General features: G+C 38.1%; 1 long non-coding RNA gene across 1 annotated transcript in view; it reads right to left on the bottom strand.

Annotated features, from left to right (window-relative positions):
- Positions 1 to 18966: 18966 nt before the first annotated feature.
- Positions 18967 to 24127, bottom strand: part of LOC103884504 — a 61628-nt gene continuing 56467 nt past the window's right edge. Inside the window, exon 9 of the long non-coding RNA XR_001902676.3 lies at positions 18967 to 20447. This is a non-coding gene — a long non-coding RNA (uncharacterized LOC103884504). The remainder of the gene's footprint in view (positions 20448 to 24127) is intronic.

Here is a 24127-nt window from a genome sequence, read left to right as displayed (position 1 = left end):
TCTCTTTCTCTCTCCTTTGATCTATGCCCTCTCTGGTGTTTTATTATCTCCTACTGCAAATAGGCATTCTCCACAAGACCAAGAAATAAAACCATTGGCATCTATTTTCATAAAATTTTAACTCTGGTATTCAAAAGTTAGTTCCATTTACAACAATCCTGGTAAAATACTGACTTGGGTCACATGACCTACCTCACCATAGGGAGAGGTATTCTCATTGACCTGGTCTGAGCCATACACCCAAGGAAATAACCTTTGCCACTAGAAGAAGGGATGGGAGTTGACCAGTAACCTGACTAATGTACTTGACAACTAAAAACAATAGCTAGCCCTTGCAGTATGTGAAAAGCTGAGAAAATATTTTATCCCAAGTCTGGGCATATATCCATAGCTTCAGAGCCCCATCTGTGCTCCCCTGTACTCTCAGACAGGTCCTTAAGGAAGGAAAGAGCAGGCATGTTATCCACCAGTACTAAGAAGGACACACACATATTTGTGAATGAAGACATGAATAAAAGTACCGAATGCATTGTTCCCTAACCCTGGACCTTCCCCTTCAGTCACTTTGTTCACTCTGCTCTTTTTCTTCGTGTGATGAGGTCACCTAGGGCAGAGGAGACAGGTAAGAGCAGTGTGGTCTTGCCTGTCCTGAGTCGTGGCTCAAAAATAGGTTTGAGAGACATAATTCATCTTCAACAATATGAACTTGAACAAGTTAATCCTTATAAGTCTGTAAAGCAGAAATCCAAGATTTTGGATTTTTAAATGCATTAGTTGGCATGAGTGTGATCAAATTTAAACTGCCTATAGAGTCAGATAAACTTAATATTTATCATTTGCACTCAAAAATATCAGGAAAACTAATTTTTTAAAAGAAAGAAAAATAGTTTGATTTTATAACAATAATATAATTATAGTCATTAAAAAATGTTTTACCACAGATTCCTAATTATCATTCAGGACAATAAAAATTATGCATTATGATTAAGTATGTGTCAAATTTATGTTTGCTATTTATATGTGCTTGTGATGCTTAGTTCTGAAATCTTGTCAAGATTTAAATCTGCCCACAGTTGTAAAATGAAACAAAACAAAACAAAACAAAAACCCAAAACTGGAGAAAGCATAGGTTAGTATCTCGTGAGTACCTCATTGTTGTCTAATGTTACATGTCTTTGTTTTACCTTCCAAACTAGATTGCAAACTTCTTAAGATGTTTTACATTTGGGATGAAATAATTCTAAGTTGAGAATGGATACCAAGACTATTTAGAATTCCTGATACAGATAAGAAAAAACATCCTTCAAACCAGTGCTTCTTAAGCCTATCAGACCTAACACCCTGTGTTTAGAATAAATGCTTTGAAGTAACCATTTTATTATCCTGAAATGTAACTCATTGTTGGCATGACGAAGAAGCATATAATTTCACCACAAGAAGACAATCTAGTACCCTGTCTATAATACAAAAAAAGGAATTTAGTCTAAAATAAAAAAATACATTTTATTGTTGTAAATTTATAAGCACAGCTAAACAAGAAGACCTATAAAGTAGGTCGATTCTTTTTTTTTTTTTTTTGAGACGGAGTCTCGCTCTGTCGCCCAGGCTGGAGTGCAGTGGCCGGATCTCAGCTCACTGCAAGCTCCGCCTCCCGGGTTCACGCCATTCTCCTGCCTCAGCCTCACAAGTAGCTGGGACTACAGGCGCCCGCCATCTCGCCCGGCTAGTTTTTTGTATTTTTTAGTAGAGACAGGGTTTCACCGTGTCAGCCAGGATGGTCTCGATCTCCTGACCTCGTGATCCGCCCGTCTCGGCCTCCCAAAGTGCTGGGATTACAGGCTTGAGCCACTGCGCCCGGCCTAAAGTAGGTCGATTCTTGCATCTATTACCATGAATAGCTTGCAATTAAAAGACGTAAGAAAATATTCAGCTGAATATTGTGGATACTTTTCTTTATATTTGTTTGACATTTGAAATCACCATGAAAGGGGCAATAAATGCCAACTGATCAGAGTAAGTTATACCAGCAATTCAAATATCAGGGGTAGAGTTGGATGTCGGTGACAGGATTTTCCAAAATGGTGAACAGCAGTTGGCAAGATTTACAAGAAAAAAGCTACAATTTTCCCTAGATTTGCCCCACAGTTGCATTCCTAAAAAATTTCAAGCATACAAAAATCTTCTGAACATGCTTTTGTTTGTAGGTAGAATGGTATTGGATTCTAGGCTCAGAAAATTATAAACAGGCTTTCCAAGTCATAAATATGCAGTGAGACATCTAAAAGTGGTACAAGACACAGAGCAGTCTTACATTTAATGAGACTGTTCTCACAGTACAGGATATTTAAGATGCATAGCTCCCAATCACTAAATGCCAGTAATGCCACCCAATCATTGTGACCAAAAAAAAACATCTCTCACAAATTCTAAATACTTTCTAGGAGAGTGCCCTTTGAGAATTACTTCATTAAAGTTCGCAATAAGTTTCTACCTACTAAAAGATGGAAAGTAAAACCCCTCAGCCTGAGAAATTAGGAGTTCTGTTTGCAATGTAAATGGGGTATATCTTTTGCCAAATCTATGCCTGCGGCAGATTGTTTCCAATGAGATAAACTTGTACACAATATATTACTGCTAGTTCTGTGTTTGTTAGAGAGAGAGAGAGCTTATGTTGCTCAAATGAAAAGAAGTCAGGAAGACAAAGCAAGAGCTGGAAATTTGTGCAGACTGGTTCCCACTTCAACAAGATTGTAAAGCAGTTAGATTGGGTTTGGCCCACACTGATGTAATGTAGTAATGTGGTCTCACACAAGTCATTTTTCAAGACCAAATAACCCACATTTGGAAATTGTACTGTCTGCTCCACCACAGGGCACTCATTTTGGGGAAGCCAAAGAATAAGACCACATATCAGAGGGTAGGGTTTACTGCACCATGTTCCCATTGTTAATTTTCTTGGCAACAGGCCATCATGACAAAGGAAAAGACTTAAAAGGTAGTTCTTAGAAGAGGTGAAAGGAAAAGGTTTTTTTTTTATGGCAGACAGAAGTTAGGGGACTTAGCTTTGGAAAGGGGCAGCAGGTTTCTGTTGAGAAGAAGTAAACTGTTTCTGCAGAATTAGAGCAGGCAGATGCTGGACAGAAAACAAACATCTGCCACAATATATTAAGCCAGGATATCAGAAAAAGGAGCTCAGCAGGATATACTTAGGAAAGGGCTTCAGTCTGCTTATTTTGAGAACTGCCAGTTATCCAGTGTTAAGTTATCTGTGTTGTTATCAAAGTCAAACATTAAAAACTTACAGCCTAGTCTTATGCATTGTTTTGGATAACTGAGAAAAGGTCAGCATGTTGGAGAACTGAAGAGACTCAATAGATCATATGAGAAGGCTAATACTCTCATCATGGGCAGAGGGTTTAAAAGCTAGGACCAATAATTCAAACTTTCGTGTATTACTTTCCACTTCACAACTGCTGGAGCAACAGAGTTTTGGGAGAACTGCTCCATGATGAAGCACCTTCATTAGCTTCTTTCACTTGGAATTCCTAAAGTGCTACCCAGAAGCACAGAAAATCATTTAAGTTCATCCTAATACCAATAGAAATAGAGATAGAAAATAGTTTTTCCTTTGCTATGGTTTGAATGTTTGTACTGTTCAAAATTCATGTTGAAATTTAATTGCCATTGTAACAGTACTAAGAGGTGGGACTTTTGAGATGTGATTAGGCCACGAGGGCTCTGTCTACATGAGCGGGCTTAATGCCATTATAATAAGGCAAATTTGAACCTCTTTTGTTTCTTTGTCCTTTCGCCTCCCTCCATTTGATGATGCAGCAAAGGCCTTGCCATATGCCAGATCCTTGATCTTAGACTTCCCAGCCTCCAGAGCTGTGAGAAAATAAATGTATGTTCATTATAAATTACCCAGTTTCAGGTACTCTTTTATAGCAGCACAAAACTAACTATGACATCCTTCCTCAACACAAAGTTAAGAATTAGAAGATTCTTAACTTCCCTTTGTCTTGCATCTCTATATTTAGGTCTTGAATAAATAGAAGTAGATGAAAGGAGGAATAAAAATCACTTTTTTTTTTTTTTTGAGAAAAAATCTTGTTCTGTCACCCAGGCTGGAGTACAGTGGCATGATCTCGACTCACTGCAACCTCCGCCTCCTGGGTTCAAGCGATTCTCCTGCCTCAGCCTCCCTAGTAGCTGGGATTACAGGCATACGCTACCATGCCCTGCTAATTTTTTTGTATTTTTAGTACATGGTTTTGCCATGTTGGCGAGGCTGGTCTTGAGCTCCTGACCTCAGGTGATCTGCCCACCTCGGCCTCCCAAAGTGCAGAGATTGCAGGCATGAGCCATCATGTCTGGCCTAAAAAGCACTTTTTAAAGAACTTAATGGCTTCTAACTTTCTTCCTGAGCCCTAAATATTCTTGAAGAAAAATATTAAGCTAAATAATAGGATTAAAAACATTAATTGGAATTTTAAATGAAGCTTAAAACAGGAAAAGTATATTTCTTTGTTAAATAAAAAATTTAGTTAATAGGTACAAAGAAGAGGTTTCAAGTAGAAATGTAAAATGAAAAATAAAACCACAAAAATATTTTTCACCTATTAGATAGATCCTTTAAAAGATTAATAATGCCAACATTGCTGGTAGGAGTAGATTAGCACTATATATCAGATTTTAAATGAGTGGCAATTTTAGTATTGAGAATGTAGCCTAAGGAAATAATTGGACATTGTGTTGGAGGATCCCCAAGACCACCAAGGTGGTCTTCACAGGGCTCAGCATATGCTCATACTCATAATTTATTACAGTGAAAAAAGACTAAGCACAGTCAGCAAAAGGAAAATGTGCACTGGGCAATGTCCAGGGAAAACCAGGCACAAGCTTCCAAAGGTCGTCTCCCAGAGGAGTCACACAGGATATGCTTAATTTCCCCGGGAACCAGTTATCACGACGTATGTGAAATACCAACCACAGAAGCTCTTGAGACACTCAATGCCCACGGTTTTTATTGGGGGTGGATCACATAGGCAACTTTTCCTTGGTATGTACCAAAATTCCAGACACGTAAGGAAAACAAGTGTTCAGTAAAAACCATATTGTTTATACAAACAGATTAGGCATAGTGAGCTACTATTATCAGTTAATGGTAGGAACCCTTGCAAAATGTAAGTTACCAGACATCAACCAGAAGCCAAATTTACAAGCAGGCCTTTCTAAGGACAGGAATTCAGTCCTGTTATATTAACTACTTTCAGGAAGGCAAATATAAAAATAAATGTTCAAAAATATTAATCAGAGCACTGTTAATACTAGTTTTTCTAAAAACTGGGGAAAAACTATATTTCCATTAAAAGGTGCTTATTAAATAACACATTAAGTCTCCATAAAATAAAAAAAAAGTATAGCTTTCTCAAATGAATGGTTCAAATATGTATTCGTGGCCGGGCATGGTGGCTCACGCCTGTAATCCCAGCACTTTGAAAGGCCAAGGTGGGTGGATCACCTGAGGTCAGGAGTTCAAGACTAACCTGCCAACATGGAGAAACCTCATCTCTACTTAAAAAATACAAAATTAGCCGGGTATGGTGGCAGGTGCCTGTAATCCCACCTACTTGGGAGGCTGAGGCAGGAGAATTGCTTGAACCTGGGAGGCGGAGGTTGCAGTGAGCTGAGATCACACCATTGCACACATGCCTGGCAACAAAAGTAAAACTCCATCTCAAAAAAAAATTTTTGTATATATACATATAAAACATATATTCATTAACATATAATATTCAACTTTCTACTTCTCATCTTCATTTATATATTGAATAGACATATATTTATTATATCTAAAACCCATAATTTTCCTCCTTGAAGAATCAGCATCAGCATCACCCATACTCTGCTCCATCTCAGTTTTAGTCAGTCGATTATTTCAGTTGCTCAGGCTAAAAACAGTAGACAGGTTCCTAATTCTTCTATATTTTTCATATATCACATGCAATTTATCAGCAAATCTTAGTGGATATACCTTCAAAATGTATCCAGGATCTGACCACTTCCCCTTATCTCCTTTCCTACCACTATGGTCTAAGACACCATCAGGTACTAGGATGTTATTGCAATGGTGTCCAAGGCTCCCTCTGGTTCTATCTTTATTCCTTGTAGCATAAACTTATAGTCCTCCAATCAATTTGTTTCTCTTTTTTTTCTTTTTTTTTTTTTTTAATTTTTAAATTTTTTTGAGGTGGAGTCTCTCTCTGTGGCCCAGGCTGGAGTGCAGTGGTGCGATCCCGCCTCACTGCAACCTCTGCCTCCCGAGTTCAAGCGATTATCCTGCCTCAGCCTCCCAAGTAGCTGGGACTACAGGCATGTGCCACCATGCCCAGCTAACTTTTTGTATTTTAGTAGAGACAGGGTTTCACCGTGTTAGCCAGGATGGTCTCAATCTCCTGACCTCGTGATCCACCTTTCTCAGCCTCCCAAAGTGCTGGGATTACAGGAGTGAGCTATCATGCCCGGACCTTTTTTTTTTTCTTAAAAAAAATTTAGGCTATACACATGGTCATCACTTCCTCCCCCATTAGGGACTGTATTTTCAGTCTCACTTGAAGCAAGATGTGGCTATATGATTAAGAAGGATGGGATGTGAGCAGAGGTGAAATGTACAACTTTTGGTTCATCTCTAACACATAAAACAAGCCATTTGCCCTAGAAACTCTCTCTTCCTCTTTTCTGCAAGATGTCATGATCCTGCGAACACAAGCAAGATAAAGACATGATTGAAAGGATAGGGAACAACAAAATAGATGTTGTTAATAGATTAATCTGGTTCCTGATTGACCACATGGAACAGAACCATACTACCAACATCTCAAGAAGTAAACCTTATTCAAGCTTCTGTAATTTGGCAGTTCTCTTTGTTCAGCATAACTACTGCCATGACCCCAATACACTCCCCTGTATTTATTCTCAAAACAGCAGTTATATGATTCTTTAAAATGTTAATTGAATCATGTTATTTCTCTATGCAAAATTCTTTTTTTTTTTTTTTTTGGTGAGACGGAGTCTCGCTCTGTCACCCAGGCTGGAGTGTGGTGGCCGGATCTCAGCTCACTGCAAGCTCCGCCTCCCGGGTTTAGCCATTCTCCCGTCTCAGCCTCCCAAGTAGCTGGGACTACAGGCGTCCGCCACTTTGCCCGGCTAGTTTTTTTTCTTTGTATTTTTTAGTAGAGACGCGGTTTCACCGTGTTAGCCAGGATGGGCTCGATCTCCTGACCTCATGATCCGCCCGTCTCGGCCTCCCAAAGTGCAAAATTCTTGAATGACCATTCAGCTTATTCAGAATAAAAGCCAAGGTCTTAACTAGGTCCTAGGCAATCTTGTCCTCCCAGGTCTGTTTGGCCAGTTTCTGTTCCTACTCACCCATTCCGCTGTAGCCATAGGGGTCTGTTTGGTACTCTTTGAAGGTGCCAGGCACTCTCCGATCCCATCACAGCTCCTTTGTAGTTGTCATTCTCTCTGTGAGAATGACAGAAACTCTCTGTGTCTAGAAATCCACAAAGCTAACTCCCTTACCAACTCTGAGTTTTTACTCAAACATTATTTTCTCAGTGGACCTTCCCTGACGAACACTTGCACACTCCCTAAGTATCTTTCCTGTCTTCCTGCTCTCTGTAGCCCCTATTGCTTTCTAATATATACTATAACTTCCTTATGATATAATTTATTTATTTAATATGACTTTCCCTTCAAAAGTAAGCTGTATGAAGGCAAAACATTTGATTATGTTTACTGATAAATTCCCAGCACATGAAATAGTGCCTGACACATGGAAGATGAATAATAAATGCTTTTTGAATAAACATCATTAGGAATGCTTTTGTCCATAAATTAAAAAAAAAAAATAGCAGGAGCTTAAAGCATATAAATACACTTACTGTTTTTTGTTTTTGTTTTTGTTTGAGACGGAGTTTCACTCTTGTTGCCCAGACTGGAGTGCAATGGCTCGATCTCTGCTCATTGCAACCTCTGACACCTGGGTTCAAGTGATTCTCCTGCCTCAGCCTCCCGAGTAGCTGGGATTACAGGCATGGACCACCATGCTGGGCTAATTTTGTATTTTTAGTAGAGACAGGATTTCTCCATGTTGGTCAGGCTAGCCTCTAACTCTCGACCTTAGGTGATCTGCCTACCTCGGCCTCCCAAAGTGCTAGGATTACAGGCGTGAGACACTGTGCCTGCCCCACTTATTGTTTATGTTACAAGAAAACCTGGTTAGTGTCACAGATTGTCTACATTAGGTCATCACTACAATGCCAATAATATTTCCCTTTATTTTCGCAAGAGGGCTGCTATAGCTCCAAACAGTACGTCTTCATACAATACAACCTCGAGCAGAAGAAACTGAAGGAGGGAAAAAAAAATGATCCTCTTACATGTCTTTTTTCAGGATGGTAAATCTTTCCCAGGTATCTTCAGTAGACTTCCTCTTAGGTCTCATTGACCAGAGTGGCATTACACTGTCATTTCTAGACAAATTATTGGCAAAAGAGAATGGATAGCTATAATTATTATATATACCAATCAAGATTTATCCCAGGGGCTGAATGAAATGCTATCTAAACTAGAATTCTGTTAACATAAATGTAGGAGAAATGGTTGTTGGGTTGGCAGCCAACAGACTGCCTGAATGACATATAAATGAATATTGTTTACTGCAAAATTATAATTATATAATAAGGTTACCTTCTATAATAAGCATTTTAAGGTTATAAGGTTATCTTTTAATGTTTAATGTAATTAAATAGGAAAAAGCACTCCAGAATGATAGTGTATCAGTTAACATTGCTTTTAGTTGCATGTAACAGAAATTGGATTAAAATTTAAATGCTTAATCAGAAAGGTTTTTTTCCTTATAACAAGAATTTCCAAATTAGGCAGTTCAGGACTGATCAAAGGGCTTCATGATGCCACAAGGAACTCAGACTTCATTATGCCAGACAAAAAAAGGACAATTTTTGTCCTTTGGGCCAAAAAAATGACTTCACTCCTAGCATGTTTGCACACCATGCAGACTAGAGGTGGTTGCTAGGCAAGTCAGCTGCCTTCCCAGTAGCGCCTACTCAGTGATTTCTGCTTGCATCTCCTTGGCCAGAACTGGTTCTCAGGGCTTGTCTGGGGAGGTGAGTATTTTAGCTAGATCCAAACAGAAATTTGGATCTGTTATTAAGAAATAAGAAGAGAATGGATATTTGATAGGCAAGTAGTGTCTGCAATTTATGTTTACCAAATATATTGACTGTGACTACCATTGAGTGGTTAAATTATAAGGGATTCTTGTATTGCCTCAATTGTTTTCAAAATGCATGTTCTTTTAAAAAAAAAATATTGGAAACAAGCATAATAGAGCTATTTTCATTTGGCAGGGGAAAGTAGAAAGTTTAGAGACTTGTTCCTATAGACTGTACCAAAATATTCCTGACCTTAAAATATCTGCTCCAAATGATCATGTCGGAATATCCTTACCAAATATATAATTTTGGACATATACTCTCAGAGCCTCAGTTAACTTGTCCATAAAATAAGGACATTATAACTACTCCCAAAGTTATTGTAAAGTTTAAATGAGATAATGTATATAAAATATTTAGCACAAATCCTCACTATATGGTAGCTTTCATGAATAGTACTTAAGATCGAGTGCAGTGGCTCACACCTGTACTACTCGCACTTTAAGAAGCTGAGGTGGGAGGATCACTTGAGCTCAGGAGTTTGAGACCAGCCAAGACAACATACTGGGATTTCATCCCCACTGAAAATAAAAAAAAAAAAAAATTAGCCAGGTGTAGTGACACCTACCTAGCTACTCAGTAGGCTGAGGTGGGAGAATCACTTGAGCCCAGGAGGTCAAGACAGCAGTGATCTGTAATCGCACCACTGCACTCCAGCCTGGACGACAGAGCAAGACCCTGTCTCAAAAAATAAAAGTAAATAAATAAATAAACAAACAAATAAATAAATAAATAAAATAGTACTTAGATACATGGTAGTTGTAAAATAGTCTTTAAATTAACTATATGTTTTATTGACTTTATTTAGCTATATCTGTTATATTACCTCATCTTCGAGTATTTACTATGTAACAGAAACTATGCTAAATATCTTAATATTGTCATTTAAACCTCAAAATAATCTATGAAATAGATAAATTATTATCTGTATTACATAGATGGAAAAAACTATGGCTTAGGGAAGTTAAGCAAATTGTTCAAGATTATATAGGGCAAAATGTGGCAAAGCTTGAATTCAGATCTAGGCAGTTTGACACAAATTTTTCATCCTTTAACCGATCTCCTACAACACAAATCTGAAAGTCCTCTATTTTAAAATTACAAAAAATCATTAGCCTGCTTATAAATCAGTTCATCTAAGAAATTACTTTGGGTATTTTAATTTGCAAGTCTAGCAAAAAGAACTGTAGAATCAGCCAAAACATATCCAAAAATTCAAACCTTGTCATTGCAGCTTTTATTAATGACGGCATCGTGGTTAATAGTTCTGCTCTAAACAATTTTTATAAATTCTCAAATAGTATGAATTCATACATTTTATAAAAATACATACAAATGCAAAATTTTCAAGTTAATTTATTTACTAATTACAATTTGGCTAAATCAGTCTAGAAAACTAACAATGTTATGAAAAAGAGTCAAGTAATCCATAACAAAAGAGCAATATAAATAGATACTCTTTTTCAGTTATTGTACTGGCATAACTAGTCGTATTAACTGCTCGCATGACTTCATTCATAAGTATAAAATTAATAAAATGAGAGAATAACAGAATAATGAGGTTTTAGTTTTAAAAATACTAATTAAAACCATTAGACAAATAATTTATTAGTTATCTTAACTGAATCTAAAAGAAATATATTTCTCAGCAAAATACAATGTTTAAAAATTCAGACAATTTTATAGCAATGATCTCTCTAAGGCTACTGCAATTTACCAACACAAGTAAATTGAGTTCTGTAAAAGTTAATGAGTGTCTGATACTCCCTGCTGGCTAGAAGAAAACGCAGAATATAGGAGCAAATACATTACAAAAAATGATTTTTAAAAAATGCTTATGAGGTATAGCGGTATACGGAAGAGAGAAAGATTATATGCAGGAGTCAATAAGAAAAACTTTAGATAGGATATAGCAGAATACATCTCTGAAAGATAAATAGGACTTTTTCAGATAATTTCCACAAAGAAAAGCAGTCCAGGCAGAGGGACCAATATAAGCAAAAGCATAGAGAATATATAAAAGAATGTGGCGATTTTGAGGAATTGCACGTTCTTCAACACTCCTAAGCATAAATTTTGAGGAAAAAAATGACATGAGCTGCTAGAGATGAAGCAGGTGATTCACAGAGGATCTTTTTGGCCATATTGTAGTTTAAGCCTTATCCAAGGTCAATGGGAGAGACACTGAAAAATATATATCGGTGAAGTCATATGGTCATATGGCATTTTAAATAATCACTTCTATCATACCGATGGAAGACCCTTGCATCATTATGAACTTTTTCTTTTTTTTGCTTCTAGTAGTAGTACATTTTGCCTTAAAATGTTTTTGATATAGTATAGCTTTACCAGTTTTGTTTTGGTTAGAATTTGCATGTTCTAGACTTTTTAACCATTTTACCTTCATCTTCACAGAAAATAGTTAGAGACCTTTTCCTCAATCTAACAATGTATTTTTTTTTCCAGATGGAGTCTCACTGTCACATAGGCTGGAGTGCAGTGGGACGATCTCGGCTCACTGCAACCTCTGCCTCCCGGGTTGAAGTGAGTCTCCTGCCCCAGCCTCCCAAGTAGCTGGGATTACAGGTGCACGTCACCATGCCTGGCGAATTTTTTAATTTTTAGTAGAGGCAGGGTTTCACATGTTGGCCAGGCTGGTCTCGAACTCCTGACCTCAGGTGATCCGCCCGTCTTCACCTCCTAAAGTGCTGAGATTACAGGCGTGAGTCACCGCACCTGGCCTCAATCTAAAAATTGTAGTCTTTAACTGCAATATTTATCCATTAATATTTAATGTAATTTTACCAGTATTATTATAATTTATTTTCTATTTGTCCCACCTGTTCTATATTCATTTTTTCTTTCCATTCTTTTACTCTTTGGAATTAGTGAAGTAATTGTTGCTGTTTATTTCCCCCTTCCCACCATTTGCTTATTGGTTACATACTTTTTATTATTTCATGGGTTATGCTATAGCAGAGTTTATCAACCACGTTACAAGTGACATTTTGGACTGAATAATTATTTATTGGGTTTGGGGAGGGCCATTCTGTGTATATTGTAAGATTTTTAGCAACATTCGTGGATTCTACACATTAGATACCACTAGCACCACTCTCCCTCCCCTAATTATAATAATAAAAAATGTCCTTAGACATGAATGAAAGTCCCCTGGGGGACAAAATATCCTCTCTTGAGAACCACTGCTCTAGATCTGGGATGTTCAATATGTTAGCTAGTAGTCACACGTGAGACCTTGACATGTGGTGAGTACAAATTGAGATATGTTATAAAAGGTAAAATGCTATAGATTTTGAAAACTTAACATGATTGAAAAAAACAGAACTCTCAGAACACCTCACTTTAACTCCGTTAACTATTCCTTTCCTCTTTTTGTGCTATTGTTGTCAAGGGGTTTTTGGTTTGGTTTTGTTTTCAGAGACAGAGTCTTACCCTGTTACCCATGCTGGAGTGCAGTGGTATGATCATAGCTCACTGCAACCTCAAACTCTGGGCTCAAGGGATCCACTTAAGCCTCCTGAGTAGCTAAAATTACAGACACACTGCCATGTCTGGCAATTTTTTCTTTCTTTCTTTTTTTTTTTTTTTTCATAAAGATGTGTGTCTCACTTTGTTGCCCAGGCTGGTCTCCAGCTCCTGGCCTCACTTTGAGAGGCCAAGTTGAGAAGATCCCTTGAGGCCAAGAGTTCGAGACCAGCCTGGGTAACAGACTGGGACCCTGTCTCTACAAAAAAAAAAGGAAAAAATTTTCTGGGAGTGGTGGTAAGTGTCTGTAAACTCAACTACTCTGGAAGCTGAGACAGGAGGATTGCCTGAGCCCAGGAGGTAAAGGTTGCAGTGAGCCATGATCACATTACTGCACTCCAGCCTGTGTGACAGATTAAGGCCTCGTCTCAAAAAAAAAAAAAAAAAAAAAAAGCCCATGTGCAAACACAATATGTGGATCTCTATGGAATTGTTTACCTGTTTCTTTTTATATATTTATTTATTTAAGACCACAGGCACATGCCACCATGCCCAGCTAATTTATTTTCTTTAGAGGCGGGGTCTTCCTATGTTGCCCAGGCTGGTCTTGAATTCCTGGCCTCAAGCAGTCCTCCTGATCCTCCTGCCTCTGCCTCCCAAAGTGCCGGGATTTCAGGTGTGAGCCATCATACGTGGCCTGTTTCTGTTTTTTTCTTGTGATGTGGTCATTTAGTCTGTGCTCTGGTATGCCTACAGTTTTCTACTAAGTATTGGGCATTGTGTATGAAGAGTTGTAGTAATAACTTGAAGCTTTCAATGATGTTTTCTTTCTCTGGAGATTACTTTTTATCTTTTCTGGTAGGCAGGCAAATAGAGTTCGATCACCTGAATATACTCTGGGATTGTACTGATTCGAAGCTGAGTTTCTTTTTTTTAAATTAAACTTAATTTAGTTTAATTTTTTTGTAGAGATATGGGCTCGATATGGTGCCCAGGCTGGTCTCAAGCTCCTGGCCTCAGGCAGTCCTCCCACCTCGACATACCAAAATGCGGGGATTACAGGAATGAGCCACCATGCCTAGCCTAACAGCTGAGTTTTGGTCTTTGCAATGGCTCTATATTTTCAGTTTGCACTACTCCTAGGATTATCCTTCCAACAAAAAATCTGGAGTGTTTATACAAGTCACTTGCCTCTGATGGACCCTGAACTCCAAATTTTATCTCCCCAGCATCATAAGATTGAAAAAAAAAAAATCCTGCTTAATCAACTTCTTGGTCAGTGCTTTCTGTTTGATTTCTTTCCTTCCTTCCTTCCTTCCTTCCTTTCTTTTTTTTTTTTTTTTTTTTTTTTTTTGACAGAATTTTGCTCTTGTTGCCCAGGCTGGAGTCAATGGTGTGATCTCAGATCACTGTAACCTCCACCTCCAGGGTTCAAGCAATTCTCCTGCCTCAGCCTCCCGAGTAGCTGGGATTACAGGCATGCACCACTACGCCTGGCTAATTTTGTATTTTTAGTAGAGACGGGGTTTCTCCATGTTAGTCAAGCTGGTCCTGAACTCCTGACATCAGGTGACCACCTGCCTCAGCCTCCCAAAGTGCTAGGATTACATGCTTGAGCCACCATGCCCGACTTTCTGTTTAATTTCTAATCCCCTCATTTTGTATCACCCACAATCAGCAAATTCCTTGAGGGGATAAACAACAAAGACTGTTAGGATCATCTCAATTTCTGTGTCTTCTTTCCAAGATCTTGGTTGATACGTTCCTAGTTCCCAGTTGCCTAGCTCTCTGATATTTTCAAACCAATTTTCTCAGCAAGGCAACTTTACTTTCTACAGAAAGGGTGCTTTTTGGAAGCCTGACTGTCACGAGAGCACCCTGAACAAAGAAAAACAGAGATTTTTATTCCTGACGCATTGGGTCCTTACTTCTGTGTCCTGTCTCCATTGGCTGGAGCTGGACCATACAATCTAGACTGATCCCAATTGGCTAAAAGCTTAAAACTTTCCTAAAAAGGCAAATGTGCAATGGAGAACAAGGAGAGGAAGGGGATTGTTTATGGGAAATTAGGAGAATAATAACATTTCCAAATAAGGAAGGGGTGTAGGCTATAAGCTGGGAAATGCCTGGGCATGTTCAGACATGTTTGAGCAGGTTATAGGCCAGAATAAATAACTTGGTTAAAGTACAAGGACATAGAATGTACTTATTCCCTTACTATATTTAACAGCTACACAGGGCTTAACAAAGAGTTATTAGCAAAAAGCAAGGAAGCTTGAAGGAAGTTAGTTTTTAAAAGAAACTATTATTTCTAACACTTATTATTTATTCTTTAACAAAAAGGGAAACTTTAAAGAGGAACTTTTTACTTTTCACACTAGTGACAGAGCCTTTTGGGTACAGTTGTTCCCAATTGTGTGGTTTATACAAATAGAGGTGACAAAAAATATTTTATTGATCACTTTAGGACAAATTGCTAGAGACAACAAAACCCATTGCAGAACAACAAAAGTCTCTAAATTCCTTAGCTTTAATGTTTTAGCAAAATGGGTATGTTTTGTATAGCTAATTGCTACAAGTCTAACTAAAACCAAGATGATAGTAGCTCAATGCATGGACTTTTTAGATAAGTCAACTTTGTAAACCTGCTTTTGGGTTTAGTTTTTGACTCCTGTGTTGCTTAAAAGGTTTTAAGTGTTCATGAGTGCCTGTCCACCTCCATTCCCTTCTAGCCTAGAATGTTTAATTTGCTGTAAGTCTTTTAGCTCTAAGTCCCTTGACCTTCCAGGCCACTGAGGGACAGACTGGAACTGGAATAGGTAGATACACCACCCTGGCAACAATATGGGAAAAAATAAAAGTTTAGCTGTAGATGCTGCCTCTAGAAAATATCAGACAAAGGGGGAAAATGAGAAATAAAAATAAAATTCTAACCCCCCAACAGACTGAACAGACCATCTGGTGTCTCTTGGCCAAGAAGACACCAGAGTAACCTTGAAAACTGGGTTCTCAGCCATGATAGTATTGGAAGTCAGACACACCTCCTTATGCCTTATCTCCCTTGCTAACCACCATTAGCCTTTTTTTCCCTAAGGGGTAAACAAAAACCAGCCCTTTCAAAAGGCTGCACCACTGATCTCAACCAACCTCCTGAGACTGCCCTTCTTTTTTGCCTAAGAGACCACAGACTAAGAAGTGGTTCTTGCCAGTCTTTGAAGGATGTGAGAATGTGTAGTAAGGGATTTTAGTCCTCTGCCTCACTTTTTGACATCACAGGGCGGAAATATCCACCCTTGAGTTATGCTAACATCGCCATCTTTTAAACATGTTACCCGTGAAGATGAATGAAGCTCAACTGCGCATGTGCATGTGTTTCTCCTTTTATAAATATTCATGACTCCTATAACCTATTGAATATGTACAGTCAGCCACCTAGTTCAGCATGAATTCCCTTTTCCCCTCCCTCCAAGTGTTGATTTTTGTCCGGAGGCTCTGCACGTTTCCCAGACTATTAGAATGGCCACCCTGCCAGCTACAATCTTTTATAAGAAATAAAGCTCTCCTTTCAAAATTAAAAACAACAACAAACACAAGATGAGTCTGCCTGGTCAGAAGTAAAATATCCTCTAGACCTATCTCTATGCAGGATGTCTGTGAAGAGGAAAACAGAAAACGAAAGCTACTATAGAGATAAGGAAAATATGAACTACTAAATTTTCTTCTATTTCAGATTTTTGAAAAATAGGAAAATAAGAGACACATTTGGAAGGTAGAATTATTAGAATGTAGTGATTGGATATGTAAGAAAGATGTGAAAGAGATGAGAGAAATCAAAGATGCTTAGATGATGGATAGTGGCCACACTAGCTGAAAAGGACATGCAGAAAATAAAAAGGGATTAAGAGGGTAACAAGGCCAGGTGTGGTGGCTAACACCTGTAATCCCAGAACTTTGAGAGGCCAAGGTGAGAGGACCACTGGGGCCCAGGAGTTTGAGACCAGCCTGGACAACATGGTGAAATCCCCATCTCTACAAAAAATACAAAAAAAATAGTTAGGGGTGGTGGCACATGCCTGTAATCCCAGCTATTTGGGAGGCTGAGGTGGGAGTATCACCTGAGCCTGGGAGGTTGAGGGTGCAGTGAGCCGAGACTGGGTGACTGCACTCCAGCCTGGGCAACAGAGTGAGACCCTGTATCAAAAAAAAAAAAAAAAGAGGGATTCACAATCAAAAAGGATGTGGTCCAGGGGGAAGGGATAATGAATTCTGGTAGGTGTCTATGGATCTACTAAGCAGAGACAATCATTAAGCAACTGGATTGAGGGGAGGTATTTGGGCTATTGAGACAGATTTGTAAGTTATCTGAATATAAGTGGTGGCTAAAATTATGAAGTCAAATGCAATCACGCAGGTAGCATTCTGTAAGTAGAATATGAGAACAAGCCTTGGACACAACCCTGGGAAACTCAAATATTTAAGAAGAAGGAGGTATATAAATATCAGTTTAGAATCAAACTCAATTAATTATATAGAAAAATGGTAAGTAGTCCAATTTTTAAAAATGATTCCATGAAAAATAATTACTTGTGGATATTAGGTCCTTTATGATATTTAACAAATTAGTATATTTGTAGGTCCATAGGACAGTTATTAGTCATGTATTTCCACAAAGATGTATATATCTAGAACATACAGCAGAAACACCGGAAGGATATAAATGAAACAAAGGTAGTATATGTAATTTCAGGCTGGAGTTGGTCTGGTATTATTGGTTTAGGGAGTAGGCTCTGAAGTACAAACTGTAGAATCCTACTGCCCACATTTGCAACCTACCTTTTCCACTTCCTAGTTGTGTGATACTGGGGAAGACTCTTAATCTCTTAAAGCTCCAATTTTATTATTTTTACAATTAAAATAAAAATAGTTGCTATTCCATTGGGTTGCCATGACAATGAAATGAAATAATGTGTAAAGTTCTTGGCATAGTGTCTGGCATATAATAAGCTATCAATAAGTATGAAAAGTTATATAACTTCAGACCAGTTAAGTTACATGAAAGTAAAATTAATATGAACATTTAAATTGCTATTGAATTCAAGTTTAAAACACCCTTTACCTATGTTTAAATGGCAGAGTAAATCTAGTTGTAACACTTTTCATTCTTTTGATTATCAAAACTAATTCAACCTGGAATGTTTTCTTTTTCTATGTGTTGCCCCCCAAAATGAAAATAAATACAAACTTCCCACATAGAAATAAACCATTTTTTGTCAAAGTAAATATGTACCTGTGTTCCTTTGCTTGAATTGCTTTTGCACATATAACTAAAGTAATAAATGCCTTCCAAACTAAGTAAAAGTTCTATTATCTAAAGTGACTTATTAATGTAAAACTGTATCCTGTATTTACCATGTGTTGGGCTGCAATCAATCATGCTACCTAAAGATCTAGGTACTGCTCTATTTTAAATTCCACATCAGTCAAATATTTCTGGGAATTGAATTCTTCTAAACCGAGAACAAAATTTGTATTTGGCCAAGATACCAACTTCGTTCTTGAAGTCAGTGAGCTTTAATGATTCACAAGGTAAGTGCTTGCTATTTTATCCAAAGACAATAAGCAAGTTCAATTCAGTACTGAAACATTGACTTTGCTTTCTCTTGCCTGTAGAAATCTTTTCAGCATTTTTCATTTCTAATACTGTCTCCATCTGAATGTTCATAGTTTGAATGTACTAATGCATTCAGAAAACATTTTTTCAATTAATCCATTTTACTTGTGTGCAAGGAAGAGAAGAAAATTATATCCTTTATGCTCTCATTTTCCTCATATATATATATTTTCACCCTGTCTTATGGTGATGATCCTTATGTTTTACAAATTGGAAACTTTGAAAATGAAATAGCTACCTTGTGCTGTCAAGACTCTTTTTGTTCTAGGTAGTGGAAATATAATACAAATTATTTGTCCCTTAAAAGAAATGTATAGGCTAACTAACTGCAATGTGCAGAGATGGTGCTAGCTCAGACACAACTAAATCAAGGGTTTCAAACTACAGTATCATCACCATCATTATTATCATATTCATTGTTCTCTCTGTGCCTCTTTCTCTTATCATTCTGGGAAGAAGATGTATTAGTTTTCTTGTTGCTGCTATAATAAATGACCACAACCTTAGTGACTTAAAACATCAAAAATTTATTCTCTTAAAGTTCCAGAAGTCAGAAGTCCAAAATGAGCTTTACAGGGCTAAAACTTGAGATGTGGGCAGAGCTAGTTTCTTCTAGAGGTTCCAGGGGATAATCTATTTCTTGACTTCTCCATGGTCTAGAGGCTGCCAGCATTCCTTGGTTTGTGGCAGCATCATTCCCGTCTCTGCTTCCATGGTCATGTTGCCATCAACTAACTCTGATCTCCTACTTCTCTTTTGTAAGGACTCCTATGATTATATCAAACACATCCCAAATGAAATATCCAGATAATTCAAGACAATCTGTTCATGTCAATATTCTCAATGTAATCATATCTTTAAAAATTTGTTTTATGGTGTAAGGTCACATATTCATAGGTTCTAGGGATTCAGATATCAACATATTTGGGGAGGTGATTATTCAGCCAACTACAGAGGGTCTCTCAGAATGCTAACTTTAGCAAAAGTACCAGGAAGAATTCCTATTGACCCAGCTTGGGTAATATGCACATCCCTAAGACAATCACTATGGCCAAGGGGATGAGGTTGACAGTCGGACAGCCTAATTTGCACAACCACTCCTGAAGGATGTAATGAAAATGTTGTGACAGTGGTCCCACTGGGTCTATATGTATTTGGAGAGGGATGGCTTTCCAAAGGAAGAGTTGCTATTACCAGAAGAATAAAGAAGGGATTATGAGCAGACTCCCCTCTCCCCTCACCAAAAACCCACACAAAAAGCAGAGGCACACTATATATTCCCATTTGAACAACACTGTCAATACTCTTTGGTAATAATAACAACTGTGAACTGTTCTTACTTTAAAATTCCATGTATGAGGATGTATACCTGTCTATATGTTTTTGGTTTGGACCAAAAAAGCAATGAATAAGAGTGCGAGATTTAAAGTCAGACAGACCTGGATTTATAGCCTGACTCTATCCTTTCTGGCTATGTAACATTTTAGACATGTTATTGAAATTTCCTGATTTTCAGATTCCTCACAGGTAAAATAAAGTTGCTTACTATATTGAACATGGATATTTGTCATGTTTTCTAACTACCCAGCATATTTTGAAAACAATTTTACCACACCAGAAAATCCTCGGTCTTTAGAGTCCCGCTTCCACAAGGTAGAATGCAGAAAACTGAATTCTCAGCCTCTCTTACTGCTGGATCTAGGGATATGACAGTGGCTTTGGCTTCTATGAGTCTCACACATGTAAGAATTTGACAGATAAGTAATGGAGTTTATGTGGACTGTTTTAAAATCTTGCATACAAGAAGAAGAAGGCTCCAGTCAGAATCCATTTTTCTGGTACGGTGGACAACAATGCTGCCGTCTTGTGGTGGTAGCAACAACACTGTATGCAGTTTAGTTTCTTGGTGATTTCAAGGTCAAGTTCCAAGCACAGATGTGGCCCAGGCAGGGAGTTGGGAGTTGAGAGTTGGCAACACCTTCCCTGGTGCTCTGTGGGACAGCAAGAGAAGCAGCAGTTTCCTCTCTGTGCCAACTTTGCCATGTGATTTTCAGAATTGTTCCTAGGAGCTTAACTTCAAGTCTAGCTCTCCAGGCCTCCAAATGCTTCTGTGAGCTAACCAAGTCTTTTTAAAAACTCCCTTTTCTGCTTAATCAGCTAAAGAGAGTTAGCTTTAGTTAAGTAATATTAAGAGTGATTACTACATATTTACCTCAGAGAGTGATGTTGCAATTAAATAATAAATTATTATGCAAAAAGGGACCAATGGCCAGTCAGTACACATACCAGATCTGCTAGAGCAAAATTTGTTGGGGGAAATTCATGGAGACAGGAGCAGTAACAAGCATGCAGTCCCCTGTTGCATTGTAAAGTGGAACACAGAGCGCTAGCACGGTCTCATGTCACGTTCTGGGATAGGGCCCCTAATCCCTAGTGTGCAGACTTTTAAGATGACTGATTGGAAGCATTGGCTCCTACTCTCAGGTGATCAGGGATCAGGATACTATAACAAGATGACATTGCAAAACCTTGGCTCCAGCCCTAGTCTGTAAAGTGAGCTTTTATATTTGCAGCAAACATGAGCCCTTCCCCTGGCATAATCAGGAACCTAAGTGCAGGTCTTATGGTTGACCAGGATTCACTGCCTTGATGTTTGGCTGTGGCCAGTTTTCATACAGCTTTGTAGAAGGCCAATTGCTTTTTTTTTTTTTTTTTTTTTGGTTTTTTTTTTTTGGAGGCCACCCTGCAAGGAATCATATTTGGGCAAGTTAATTCTTACCTCCTGGACTGGGTTGAATAGTTTTCCCCCAAAATTCATGTCTACTTGGAGTTTCAGAATGGTCCTTATTTGAAAATAAGGTCAGGCAGGGTGCAGTGGCTCATGCCTGTAACCCCAGCACTTTGGGAGGCCGAGGCAGGTGGATCACAAGGTCAGGAGTTTGAGACCAGCCTGGCCAATATGGTGAAACCCCGTCTCTACTAAAACTACAAGAAAATTAACTGGGCGTGGTGGCACACACCTGTAGTCCCAGCTGCTTGGGAGGCTGAGGCAGGAGAATTGCTTGAACCCAGGAGGCAGAAGCTGAAGCGAGCTGAGATCATGCCACTGCACTCCAGCCTGGGTGACAGAGTAAGACTCTGTCTCCAAAAAAAAAAAAAAAAAGAAAGAAAAGAAAAGAAAATAGGGTCTGTGCAGATGTAATCAACTTATGAATAGGTCACCTGCAGGAGACAATTTCAACATGCGGACAGCTTACCACCTCAAACGTTGTGTGTCTCTTCTCTGCCTTAGGGTTTTTTCTGGGACAGACTGTGGGAATCTGCTCTACCCAAGTCACTCAAAGCAACAACAATCAATACGAGCTTGAAGTAGATTGATAAATGCCCCAGGCTTTCCAGCCTCCCACAAGCTAGTTTTAAAGCACTGGAGAGACTCTCTCTCTCTCTCTTTTTATATATATGTATAGACTAGACCATATATGAAGATAGAACTCTGACCTACAGTCTGTAGCAACCACCCTAGGAAATCATACCATATCTACCGAAAGCCAGGCTATTATTTATAAGTCAGATTTGTAGGAAGTCAGACCACTATCTCCAGTAATCAGTCCAGTAAATCAAACAATAATCCCTATAACAATTGGCCCAAAATGGCCAGGACTTGATTGATAACTGACAGCTTCCCTAATTTTTGTCCCTGCTTCCAAATTAGGATGAGTCAGAGAAAGCCAAATATGTACCCCTAATCAATCACACAGAAAGCCCCAAATCTGGTTAGCCCACCTATAGCTTTCTTAAGCCAACAGCTTCAAATCAGGGCATACCTGAAACTTCCTCTTTTTTCCACTATAAAGCTTTCCACTCCTATGTCTGTCTCTACCAAACCCAAGTGATGAGTCTAGTCTATATCAAAACACAAGTGATGATGCCTGACTCTCTTGCTATATCAAGGTCTGAATATATGCTTTGTCTGTTCTCATTTGGTCTTCATTTATTTCCATATATGGGGTACAGTTTCTCTGGGGATCCCAACAAAATTAAGCCCCAGTTGCCCACTGCTGTACTTTGCTCATTGATGCACTTTTTATTGGCTTTCCCTGCTTCTCTATCTCAGTTTGGTTTCCTCAATTTGCCTACCATGAGGAATTATCTCCCAAATATATCATCTGCACCTAAGCTCTTGTTCCAGGGTCTGTTTTGAAGGAAACCTAATGAAGATAGACCATATTAATGGAAGCACAATTTTAAGACAATTATATATATTAACCTTGAATATTTCCTATAAAAAGAGGCAATTAAAACTAAAATTCCAAAGTGAATGCATCAACCATTGTTTTCTTCTAGTCAAAATGTTAAAATACTGAATATCGCTTTTTAAATGTTGGGATTATTCCAATGCCTTTCTATGCCATTAATGTATTTGGCATACATTTTTCATTTTCTAAAAAATGTTGGCAAAATTCCCTAAAGTGAATAGTCATTTAAAAACTTTTTAAAAATTTTTTGTTTATTCCACATGTTAGATATGAGTTCTAAATTTCTTTTCAAAGAATCAATATGTTAGTAAATCAATTCTTTGCCTTCTACTTTTAAACTTAACTTCCACATAAAGCAATCTTTTTCGATTATCTGCTCCACCCTGACTCATTTCAATCACCTGCTCCACCCTGACTCATTCCGATTACCTGCTGCTACCTGCTCCACCCTAACTTATTCTCCACCCTGCATAACCATTTTTCCCGCCAAACCACTCACCCCGTCACTCTTTTTAGCTAATCGTAATTAGTTTAGCCTGTGCGGCCTAACCCTAGCCAATAGGGGAACAACACAGTAGCAGGGGCCACGGGCATCAGGGATAAGAACCCCTTCCCCTCCTTTGTCCAAGTGTGCGCTCACCATTGCTCTATCTGTAAGGGTGCACCCTTCTATACAAGTAACTTGCCTTGCTGAGAATTAAAAAGAAAATTTTATATTCAAGTACTATTTCTTTTGCAGCACCGAAACTTTATTTATAACACACAGGTAAAGGTTTAATGTGTGATTGTACTAAAAATAGGACTGAAATTTGAGAATGCATTTAAAGGAGAAAGAGTAATAATCAATAATATTCTACTGGTTGGAATAGAGTTTATAAGAAAAGCTAATTACATTTACAGAGTAGTTGAAAACCTGGGACTTAGAATATGTGAATGATATTCATTTGAATAAATTAAGAGAATTGAATCATCTTTCCTGCAAAGTGATCCAGTTACATTTAGTCAGGGAATATTCATGTTTAGACTCAGTGTTTCTGGAAACCCAAAAAAACTAGAGCACATTTGCCCTGCAGGTTCTAACTTGGAAATTCAATTACGATTTATTGATAAAAAGACTGCACCAGTGAAAATATGTTATCCTAATTTAGGAATCAGTAAGCATTTCTGTGATTTTTATGCCCTACAAATTATATACTTTCATTTATGCCTATCTGATGTCCAAGTATGTTGGTAAATGAGATGCCTAAAACAACATGTGGGGTTAGAATATAATTATGTTAATGCATAAAAAAGGTGGCATTTGTAGTCTAACCGTAACAGAGCTTATGTGAACTGTTTTAAAAACTTGCTCACTAGGCCCATTGCAGTTTCATAGTGTCCCTTCTGTCTGTTATCTTTTACACCTGGCTGATCCA

This window comes from Papio anubis, chromosome 3 (assembly GCF_008728515.1).
Source record: "Papio anubis isolate 15944 chromosome 3, Panubis1.0, whole genome shotgun sequence".
In the NCBI taxonomy this organism is placed as follows: domain Eukaryota; kingdom Metazoa; phylum Chordata; class Mammalia; order Primates; family Cercopithecidae; genus Papio; species Papio anubis.
The sequence above is the reverse complement of the archived record's forward strand: the minus strand, read 5'-3'. Positions and strand labels throughout refer to the sequence as shown.